At 28.0% G+C, this 12,336-nt stretch overlaps 1 long non-coding RNA gene across 4 annotated transcripts in view; it reads left to right on the forward strand.

The window, feature by feature from the left end:
• Positions 1-981: 981 nt before the first annotated feature.
• The window catches only part of LOC129974862 (uncharacterized), a 32,861-nt gene continuing 21,506 nt past the window's right edge, over positions 982-12,336 (forward strand). For all 4 annotated transcript variants that reach the window (XR_008784986.1, XR_008784988.1, XR_008784987.1 and 1 more), the window contains exon 1: positions 982-1,239. This is a non-coding gene — a long non-coding RNA (uncharacterized LOC129974862). The remainder of the gene's footprint in view (positions 1,240-12,336) is intronic.

The following is a 12,336-nucleotide window of genomic DNA, read 5'->3' on the forward strand; positions in this document are numbered from 1 at the left end:
TGAAATGCTACTAGATGAAAAAGAACTAGTAGAAAAAGAATGTATATCCATTAAAACTTAGTTACCTTTATTTTAGTACCAAACAAGGGGGCAATTAAGACTTTCAATGTACATTTTAAATCACATGCACTTTGATTATGATTGTGCTTATTATTCAGAGTAAATATTTATTTAAGTTGTTATTGAAATAAGTGATTAATGAAGACACTTCTTTGACAAAATCCAGTTACTATCTACTTTACAACCCCGTATCCAATTGTGGATTCGAAATCGTTTTTCGTTTGAAGATCCGGAATTGAAGCACTCTTCCGAAATGTAGAGACAATCAGTCAGGTTAGCACGTTAGCCAATCATATGTACGATTACATTGCTCATTTGATCAAAGTGGAGAAACAGTGTTTAACCCTTTCTTTGCCAAATTGCGATAATGCGCCAAAGCTGGCAACCGTTTTCTCTAGATTGGCAATCCTATTATGCTCTATGAGTGAACATCTGCTGCGTCGCTTCTGAATTGTAAATTAGTCTGTGATTGGGTAGTTTCAAAACTTACCAAAATTTTGTTTTTTTAAATCTTACCAAATCTTATCTCGTATCTTAAAATCAAATATAGCATTTCTTTTTCATTTTCATATATAGCTAACTGAAAATTTTCTTTATTAAAATAGTATTTTTACAATAATTTAAAAATAATAAAATTAAAAAAAAAAAAAAAACGGGGGTTCAGGGGTCTTCGCCTCCCTGAGAAGGAAAAAAAAAAAAAAAAAATGCTTTAAAAACTGTATTAAAAATAATTATTGATAATTTTGTAAACATAGCTTAAAAATAGCATAGCATAATATATACATAATAATAGCATTCTATATAAAGCTTAAGAAAATGAATAAAAAATAACAATGTGTTATTACGCATTTTTGTTTGTATCTAATTTTCCTAAAAACTATGTTTTAAATGCTCGTTTTCAGTTTTAAAATTTTAAATATAGCTATAAATTATTTAAAATTTAAGCTTTTAACATTGGTATTTTGTTTAATTTTTCAAAATCGTCTTCTCAAAAACCACGGTCTTGCGCCGTGTTTTTCCTCTCACCACGCTCTCCGAAAAACACGCAGCAAGACCGTTGTTGGCGATTTTTGAAAGTTGCCCAAGCAGGGAGTTAAACTCCGGTCGTACCCGTAGACGCTTCTATAGATGAGATGCCGGCGTTTGAATTCAACGTTTGTTTTTAATTTTGAAATAATTGTAAGTAAGTTTTAATAGTTTCGAAAACTCTCTTTCTATTTAAAAGAGCTTATTTTTAAAGTCGCTATATATGGCTAAAATAAGATAGTTGTTGTATTGAAAGTTTAATGTGCTTGCTTCTTCAGTAAATAAAAAGCGCGCGAAATATTGTTTTTATTTTTTTTATAAGAATCTAATATATATATATATATATATAAATGAGTCGTTTATTTTGAAAATGGGGCAAGTCCATTTTTTGTTATTGCGAGATATTTAACGATTTCTTTTTCAATAAATTTAAAAATATTGGTAAGTATTAATAGATATATTTTTTGTATTTTGCAATCATTTATTTAATTGGGAAATAATATTTCAGTTGCATCAGCCTTTTTTAAGAATAAAAACAAAATACTATTAAAATTTTTATAAATATTTATTAATTTGATAAAAAGGGAAACAAAACCAAGAATATTCTAGTAGAAAATATAATATAACAACAAACAATTCAGTTTTATAAGGAATTTCAATGAAATTATATATTTCAGTTTATACGTAGGTATAATCAATTTGAATTTTATTCAAGATTTAACATTTAAAAAAAATTCATGATGAACGGGAGGTATATATGGTAATAACTCTATCATATCCTTGTATTTTTCAGATGCAATAAATCTCCCTTTTTTCTTACATAAAAGATAATTTTATATTTCTGAAATTACTTGGAATTATTTACCTTCCTTGTTATTTTGACAAATCGATAATTTTAAATTCAAAATCTCTTTCTATCGAAGTTTTGTTGAACATTTTGTATGGTGCATCCCTTGTAAATCTGGTCCAGCATATAGTTACTCAATTCATGGTTTCTCCATCGGTATTTTTTTTTCTTTTTAAAACCGCTTTTTCCAAAGGTTGGGTTGAAAATAAATTTCCATGTTTAATTTCATATACTAAAAATTTATTATGTTTTCAACAATTTTGTATTACTTTATAGTAATCCTGGGAAATATGCATGGAACTGGTTTCTGGATTGAAAAGTTACTGGATAGTTCCACTCCAAAATCACGATTGTTCGGTAGAAATGAATGTCCTGACAATAAAAAATTTGTGATCAATTATATTTATTTCGTTGTCACTGGACTGAATAATTGGTAATGGAAGTAAACATTATTATCGACACACAAAATTAATATATACTTTTTATTATTTATAAAATACTGTACAACCACCAATTTTCAATATCAAAAATAGATAAATAGGAACATCCTAGATTTCAGACATGATGTCAAACGGCCATATTTCCTTCACCATAGAGCAACCGGAGCTAAATTTTGCCATAATATATTTGGTCAAATATAATTTCAATCTAAGATGGACTTGCACCACTTTCAAAATAAACAGATTTTCAATACTGTTAAGAGCTAAAACTTTCATTTCCCAAATATTAGATTCTAATTTTTTTTTTTTTTACTATCATTTTTTAAGTCATAAAAGTCAAGTTTTATCTATAACTGCCATTATCTCCATTTTTTTCAAAAATGAACTTGCCCCACTTTCAAAATAAATGGCTCATATATATTTATCATATTTTAACTAATGTTGTAAATGAAGCCAATGTTTTTTTTTATATGTAGATGACATTATTCGCTATGAAAATATATCATATAGGCGTGCAACAGCAAAAAAAAAAAGAAAAATAATCGGTTTGTTTTTCTTACATGTTATTTACATTCTTCTTCATACTGTTGTTTTGAAATTATATTGTATAAATTTCAATTTTCAACTAACAGTAATGACTATTCATATTATAATTTTAATCATTTTGCATATATTTCAACATGTAGAAACATAGAATGATTAGTAAATGTAAGAAAAATAAAATGTATTAAGTACTTATATCAATGTCAGAGATGTTATATATACTGTTTTACGTAATCCACTGGTAAACTAGAAATATTTGCATGGATTTTAAACTCAAAAATTATTTAAGAATCCAAAACATGGAAGAGTTCTCACTGGTCTGCTATAAGAAACTGACTGGCCACAGCAGAAAATAGACAATTGATTATTCTGGAATAGAACTGGTGGAAGGGTTTAGTGTTCCAGGCCTATAAAGTCAGAGGCCTTGTTAGTGTCTTGTTTCTCTCTAAGCATGAGAAAATCATTAAATCCAGCTTCTTTTATGGCTTCAACATATGTTAAAAAGATGCAAGAGCAGCAATAAAAAAGGGTTATATTTGGCAAGAAATTGCCCACAAATAATTCACATGCTGAGGTTTTTAGTGGAAATGGAACCAAAAATATATGAAGTAGATTATGTCAGTTCTGTTTCATTAATTAAGAAGCATAATATTTCTTTGAAGATAAAGATGCTAATTTAGAGAAAAGTTTTTATCCATCATAATAGTATTAACAGTTATATCAGTAAAATCTCATTTCCTATTGTGCATATTCCTATAAAATTTATTTTTAAGATAACAATGCAAACTTGTTTTGATTTTCTGTAACAAAACTCGCAGAAGCCAAATGTGATTGAGTTGATACCCATGGCACATGATTTGTTCATTAAAGATGATCACCCAGATTGATTTGGGGACAGGAAGGTTTTTTGAAATTCTTGTTATTGCTTTTTTGAGGGTGAAGATATTTTTTCTTATGTTTGAAAGAGAAACCCATGCCTTTCAGTGTGCTGAAGAAACTGAGCTCAAATGATTATTAATAAGAGTGTTTAAAAAACAGTTATTCAAAGTGTGAAATGTTACATGTGTTTTTGAGAAGTACTGCTTAAGTAAAAGTACTATCAATTTCAAACTATTATGAAGTTTTGGTAAAAATATTCACCCAAGAATTATCATAATTTACATGTTTTCCTTCCAGTCTTGAATTTTTAAATCTATTTGACTATATAATAGCAAATTTTTTTAATTATAAAAGTCACATTTTTGCCGTGAAAAATATTAAAGATTTTTGGAATATAGTACCTCATTTCATTCTGCTAAAACAATATAATCAGTTAATTCTATTATTCTAAGTGATATGATGTATAATTTTTATCTGTCTAATTCTGAGAGAATCAAAACAAGGGATCCAAGTTCAAGAATTTCAGAAATCATATATATTTGACTTCTTAAATGAAGGAGATGATGACTACAATTTGACAAAGATTAACCTGCCAACAAGGATATTGGAAAAAGCTCTTTTGACATGTGCCAATTTAGAAAATGGAATCTTGATTATCTTTGAAAGGAATGTGTGGGTGTTTATAATTATTATCCCTTTGTTTGTGGTGTGAGAAACACAGTGTTAGCACTTTATTACAGGCATGTTTAAAATAATTAAATGAAAAAGTATAATTTACGTCAGGGAAATTTACATCAGAAAATTCTTGAATAAAGGAATTAGGCTAATTTAAGCTAAACATTAGAATATTAATGAGGGTTTAATTTAAATTAATAGGTCATTACATTATATACGTGTTTTTATTTAAATTCCACTATGCAGATGTATGTATATTTACATGCATAATGATCTATTTAACAATTTATTGAATTATTTCCAAATTTAAATAATCTATAATTAAGTATTCGATTGGGTTTTAAAATGATTTTTGTGTGCTATTATATATTATAAAATACTTGTTCATAATGTTTATTTTTAGTAAGAAGTAATGTATGCAATTTTCGTTATAAAAATTATTTTGTATTCCTGCATTCTCTTAAGGCAATTACCAGCTATTAAGAAGTTGAATTTTTTTCTGATATAGATTTTTTGATAGGTGATAAATTTTTTAATATTTGAAAAATCTTCTACTCTTTAACTTGATTTGTTACAAACTAATGGAAAATCTCTACCGTGTACTTTTTTTTTTTTTACACAATACTTGCCATATCTTGTTTTGTGAATGTAAGCGGATTTATCATCAGGAGAAAACAAAACATACTAACTTTATAAATTACAAAATCCTACTTTGAAAGTTCTGACATTATGTTAATTAGCTGAAGGTTTTTAAATTACAGTTTTTAAAAATTATATTTATCTTTAATTTGCCATATTCTATTGTGGTAACCTTCTTCACTTTATCTTGTATGCATTGTTTTGTGAATTTAAACTAGATGATCACCATGAAAAACAAAATTTATTTACTTTAAAAGGGCAGAAATGTATTTTACAAATACTGAAATATGCTAAGGTAATTTAAATATAGTGTAGGGTGGAGTAAAATGATCTTAAAATAAGTTAGTGTCAACTTTTTAGAGATCATACTGAAGGAGTGGTGAGATTTGTTCCTGACAATCTACATCATACTGAAGGAATGGTGAGATTTGTTCCTAACAATGTGTAGGTAGAAAAAAAGTGCAAAAATTACCACTTAAAAAAGGACAAGGCCTAAGAATTAGATTGGTATGGAGTATAATTAAAAAAATAATAATAATAATTTAAAAATAAGTCTTTTGTAGTGGATTTAATATTACAGAAGATTTTTTGCCAAAGTACTTGCTTGTCTAGTTGGAAATGATTCCTTAATATATGAAACAGTATGTTGTTTCTCTACCAAGATGTAGTTAAAAAAAAAAAAGAAAGAAAGAAAGAAATCTTCTCTATGCTATAACGAGCTCTGATTTTTACTTTTCCTCCTCTTATAAAGTTTTTTTTTTTCTTTTTTGCTGTTGCATGAGCGTTATTTTATTATCATAAAAATTGATCCTTGATGGTCTTTTAAAATGAAAAAATAAATTCTTTGAACCATTAATACCGATTACAAAGATTAGATGAAAAAAATGTGGAATTTGATGACTGCAGACAAACGGGGGCGATCATGCCTTTTCCTAAATTTATTTGTTTTGGGATACTTATTTCATCTTGTATATAAAGAAGAGAAGCACCAATTTTTATGGGCAGATATCTACTGTTTCTTTAACTGCAAATTGTGAGAGAAAATAATATTTTTATTTTTATTCACTAGAGAACTGGCACAAAAAGGAATAATGTTGCAGTTCATATTTTGTCTAAAGTATGCATTATATGATGCTTCTACTTTTCATTCATTTTCTGATCTCTTTCTAAATTGCTGCACTATGTTTTTTTTTTTTTGTTTTTTTTTTTTTTTTTTGCCACTAGTCTTTTTAAACAGTAGCATGCTTTTTCCATTTCACATTCTGAACGCTCTTAAAGAAGGCAAGCAGCAACCAGATCTGCTATTAGAACTTCCTTGCATATTGTGTACTATTATTTTTGTTTCACTCTAAGCTGAAAGTAATAATTTTGAAAGCATATCGATTTTTGATTCTTTCAAAGAAGATAAAACAGCTTTTGGAAGAATAGAAATTGTATCGCATTCTTTTGAAACTGAGGGCATTTCACTATCTCCGTTCAAGTTGTAGCAAGTATATTGTGTAGCATTTACTCTATTATACATTCTTTTATTTAATCTTTATTAAAGAAAGTAAAGAGTGTCTGAGATATGAAAATTAATTATTTATGTTTAAAGAACATAATTTGCCTTAATTTTAAATATTGTCTGAAGTCTAGTCTAGGAAAAAATTGATGTGTATTGTAAATATTTGTCAAAGTGGGGGAGAAATCTTTTATCTGCACTTGGATTTTGTTATATATAGATAATGATTTCTTTTGTTAATTTTCTGGTGCTATACATTTATTTTAAAGTTATTATTTTAATAATTTTCTTGCTTTATCCTCTTTTTGAGCTGTATATTTTTATTCAAAGTGAAATATTATTTTTCTTCAAATATCACTATTGTTTGTAAATTGTTAATGTACAGTACATGATATTTTTTTCTTAGCTTCTAAAAGTTTTAATTTTTATATAAAATAAAGTCAAGATTTTTTAAGAAATTATAAATGCTAAATTATTAAAATTTCGGCTCTTGCTGTTTTTTGATATTTTAATTTTCACTTCAAAATTAAAAATATTATCTCGGACTTATCTTAGACTTCAAAAATTAAAAATATTATCTCAAAATGGAAAGAATAGGAAATTACTTACATTATGCTATTTGTCTGTATAACCGATCACATTAAAAGAATCGAAGGAATATTTTTCAGACAAAGAGGATTTTATTCATTAATTATTATTACCGGGAACACCTCATATATCTTTATTTTCTGAAATATTAATCAAGAAAAATAAACTTACAATATTATTCTGTGTGCAAATAAGAAATTGCTATTTCATAGCAAATTGGGCAATGCAAATAATTAAATGGAGAAGTTCCAAGAGTCGCCCTTTATCTAATTTATTTTTTTCATTATCTTTTCTTCTTCATTATTTAGTTGCATATGCACTATGTAAAGTTTGAGATGTCAGGGAACCGTTGAGACAAGGTATTTGTGTCATTTTTTAAAATATGACTAAGGGACAAAAAGGCCCCATGCACTGTATGTCATTTATTTGCTTCCTCCAGCTACTCTTGATGACTTGCTCACATCTCTATTTTAATCTATTTGTATGCTTTAATTGCCCATTCATTCATCCCCCACCCTCAATAAAGGCTTCCCACTTGTGAGATGTAAAAGGATTCTTACTAGGGAAAGGGGGAATACTGACTTTATAATATCTATAGTATCTAATTCTTAAAATAGTTTCATTAATCAGTTGAATAAATTTGATATATCTTGGCTGCTGGATTATATTATTTCAAGAATCTTTCAAAGATATAAAAAATTAGGTTTACTTTATAATATTACTAGCCGTCTTTGGCGACCAGCCGGTTCGCCAATCTTAATGTTCGTTAAAATTTTAATAATTAAATATTTTATGCAATTCCTACTTTAATAGCTTCTTCATCAAAATATTTTAAAACTTCAAATTTTGATATATAACTCACTCATAATATTATAAACGCCTTCAGTCATAACGTAATATGTATCTCTCTCATTTTCTGTTAGTTCCCGTAGAATTTATACTATAAATTAAAGTGGAAAGTATTAATCTGCAATTAATATAATAATATTTTTTACTGAAACAAAGTATTTTTTTTTCTTTGTAATATGATTACTGAAAACAGTCACTGAGCGTTTAAACTTTATGGGCACTAAAGAATATCTTTCCTAATTTATGTAATATTTCAAGAATTTGTCAACAAATTATTCTCAGATTCATCATGACCAGAACGATTAATTAACAATGTTTCATTTTAAATGCATCAAACACCAAGAAAATAAAACGAATCGCTTAAAATAATCGGTTGAAAACAGGTTAAAAAAGACTACTTAAAAAACGATGTACTTAAAACTATAAGCGTATACAAAAAATATATAACTAACATAAATACAATTTAATTACAAAAACATGCAACTAACCTAAAAATAATTTAAATCATCCGTTGATAATGGTTGTCATGTCAACAATCAGAACACAATGCGCATGCGTGAATTTTCAACGCTAGTTGGGGTAACGCTATGCAGATTAGAAATTTTTAATTTCCTTTATTCTGTTTTATTTTAATTCAAAAGTACTTAAAAATGAATCTGAAAGATCGATTCATTAACAATGTTTAATTTTAAATGCATCAAACATTAAGAAAATAAATAGAATCGTTTCAAATAATCAGCCGAAAAATCTTAAGCCTAGCCGCATGACTGTTGGGGAAAAAAACTGAGGCCGTACTCATTTGGCGGTGCGGAAAATGAACAGATTTTTTTGGCGGGAAAGTTAGTTTTTAATTAATAATTAAAATTCTAATTAAAAATTCAAAAAAAGGGCTATCCTATCTTTTAAGTTAGATCGGACTGCACACTGTGTGCAAATTTTATTAAAATCGGTTAAGTAGTTTAGGAGTCCATCGCGGACAAACAACGTGACACGTAATTTATATATATTAAGATTAAAAAATGTGATAATCCGACTTCAGTTATATTCTACATTCTTTGTAACGTTATTCCTCGTATTAATTACATACATATTAAACTGAATCTTTCTTTCCTAGCTTTCAACAGCAAAAGAAAATCACGTTATTAAATATTTGGCGAAACAGTTGAAGCAGTTTGAATTTTTTTTTGGCACGAACTCCATTGCTGATAATTAATCAAAATATTTTTAATAAATTGTAAAGCTTCGCCGAAAAAATTACAAGGCTAACAAATGCGTGTCTTGTAAAGCTCAATTTTTTTGTAATGGCAGTAATATATTTTTTAATCTTTAATTAATTGAAATATGTGTGTGTGGGGGGACCACATTGAATTCTCGAGCTTGCATGTTTCTGAAAGTAGACCGATAGGCCGTCAATCCGTAGTTCGATTTGGCTCACAATTCGACAGGAATTTATACTGTATATGTTAAATTTGTGTGCCGGATTTTACCGATCTAGCTCTCTTCGTTTTGTAATTATCGTATTAACCTATATTCGAACAGCCAGACAAACGGACTTCCTCTGAGCAGAGTTTACTCAAAATTTGATAGAAATCTGCAAATTTGGTTTAAAGACAGTACAACAAATTTCATCCGACTAGCTCAGAGTTTTTTCAGTTATCTTTGTCACAAACAGATACAGGTATTTTCTAAAAACATGCTTTTTTAATTCAGGGATTCGTCAAAATCTCGAGTTCAAAATTTTTGACAATTACTATACTTTTCCTATACTACGTATATGAGAAAGAAAAAATCAATGAATTTTATTAAAAAACAATTAGATCTTAAATATGAACTCCTAATTTGTCCCAAATAAGATATGCCATCTTATTAGGAAATTAAGTAAATTCGTATGTGAAGGTTCGTATGTTAATGTGTAATCTATAAATATTCTATGAATAACTATTTTAATCATCATTTTATCAAATCATTTTTAACCGAAGTCTATTAAAAATTTAGAAGTATCTGATATTATATAGATTTTCCCGCGATGAGTAATTGAAAGAAAAATTAATTTTTAAAAATGCGTTTTACGATAGCATAGTTTTAATACTGAATGCAGAATCTGAAGTAGTAATTATTTAATAAATTTAGTGCGCACTTGGATAATTGTTTTTGTGTAGCTGAAAAACTACCATACCTCATATATTTATTTTCTGTCGTCAATTGAAGTCGGTAATACTTCTATAGTATAATAATTGCAGCCTGTAAATTAGATTGTAAAAAACAGATTTTTAACGTTAAATAAATTTAATTCATAGTTATACAATTTATTTATTCCAGTGATTTATAATGAATTCACATAATATAGCTACAGTAAAGTAACTCTTCTTCTCATGTATAAGTAACTCATGTTAAAGTAACTCTTCTTCTTCTCATACATATTGCACAAAAGTGTCAAGAGAAAAGAGCGTTTTATTAAACTTAGTCGGAGAATTTGCACAGTGAAATAAATTTACCAAATTCCTTCCCGAGGATGTAACAGATAGATGGAAAAAAAAAAAAACCCCGATTAATTTTAGAACTGTTGTACATTGAATTCTGAATTAGGAAAAAGAACTCTATCGCCCTATCCATGTATAATATAAAAGTATATATAACTGCACTTGTAGGTAATCGAAATACTCGATGAAAATATATTTTTTTTTCTCGTAAGTTATAATAATACCTTAGACGAAAGACAAAGATTAGTAGGTAAACATGCGACGTCTTATTCACTTGTCAGCTTATTGATTATTCTGCTAAATATAGAGCAAATTATAAGCTGGAGGATCAACATTTAAATCTGATGTCTAAAAATCTGCGGACTTAACATAGTCGGCATCCATCCCATTGAGTTCTTAGTTGACCGATCAGAAATTTTTGGCAAAATGCGATATCCAAAACATAGCACATATTATAAAACGAATAAACGATATTTGAATCAGACGTCTAAAATCTGCTGATTTACATCGCATTTAATTCATAGTCGGCTTTCCATAAATTATCAGCAGAATGCGATATCTTATTCACCTTGTCGGATATACTGCCAAAAGTAAAGCAAATTATAAGCTGGATGATCAACATTTAAATCTGATGTCTAAAAATCTGCGGACTTAACATATTCGGCATCCATCCCATTGAGTTCTTAGTTGACCGATCAGAAATTTTTGGCAAAATGCGATATCCAAAACATAGCACATATTATAAAACGAATAAACGATATTTGAATCAGACGTCTAAAATCTGCTGATTTACATCGCATTTAATTCATAGTCGGCTTTCCATAAATTATCAGCAGAATGCGATATCTTATTCACCTTGTCGGATATACTGCCAAAAGTAAAGCAAATTATAAGCTGGATGATCAACATTTAAATCTGATGTCTAAAAATCTGCGGACTTAACATAGTCGGCATCCATCCCGTTGAGTTCTTAGTTGACCGATCAGAAATGTTTGGCAAAATGCGATATCCAAAACATAGCACATATTATAAAACGAATAAACGATATTTGAATCAGACGTCTAAAATCTGCTGATTTACATCGCATTTAATTCATAGTCGGCTTTCCATAAATTATCAGCAGAATGCGATATCTTATTCACCTTGTCGGATATACTGCCAAAAGTAAAGCAAATCATAAGCTTGATGAACGATATTTCAATCAAAACCTAAAAATCTGCGGATTTAACTTCTTTGACATCCATCATATTGCGTTCATAGTCGGCCGATGAAAAATTGTCCACAAAATGTGGCATTTTACTGACCTACCACCCTATTGATTATTTTCCAAATATAGTCAAATCTCTTTAACCGTTACTTGAATATTTCGACATATTAACTTTAAATTTATTTTTAAACTAGCCGCCTTTGGCGACCAGCCGGTTCGCCAATCTTAATGTTCGTTAAAATTTTAATAATTAAATATTTTATGCAATTTCTACTTTAATAGCTTCTTCATCAAAATATTTTAAAACTTCAAATTTTGATTATCATATAATTCATTCATAATATTATAAAGGCCTTCAGTCATAACGTAATATGTATCTCTCTCATTTTCTGTTAGCACCCGTAGAATTTATGCTTTAAATTAAAGTGGAAAGAATTTATCTTCAATTAATATAATAATATTTTTTACTGAAACAAAGCATTTTTTTATAATCTGATTACTGAAAATAGAGTCACTCAGCGTTTAAACTTTATGGGCACTAAAGAATATTTTTTTAAATTTATGTAATATCTCAAGAGTTGGTCAACAAATTTTTCTTAGAT

This window comes from Argiope bruennichi, chromosome 7, assembly GCF_947563725.1.
Source record: "Argiope bruennichi chromosome 7, qqArgBrue1.1, whole genome shotgun sequence".
Lineage (NCBI taxonomy): Eukaryota > Metazoa > Arthropoda > Arachnida > Araneae > Araneidae > Argiope > Argiope bruennichi.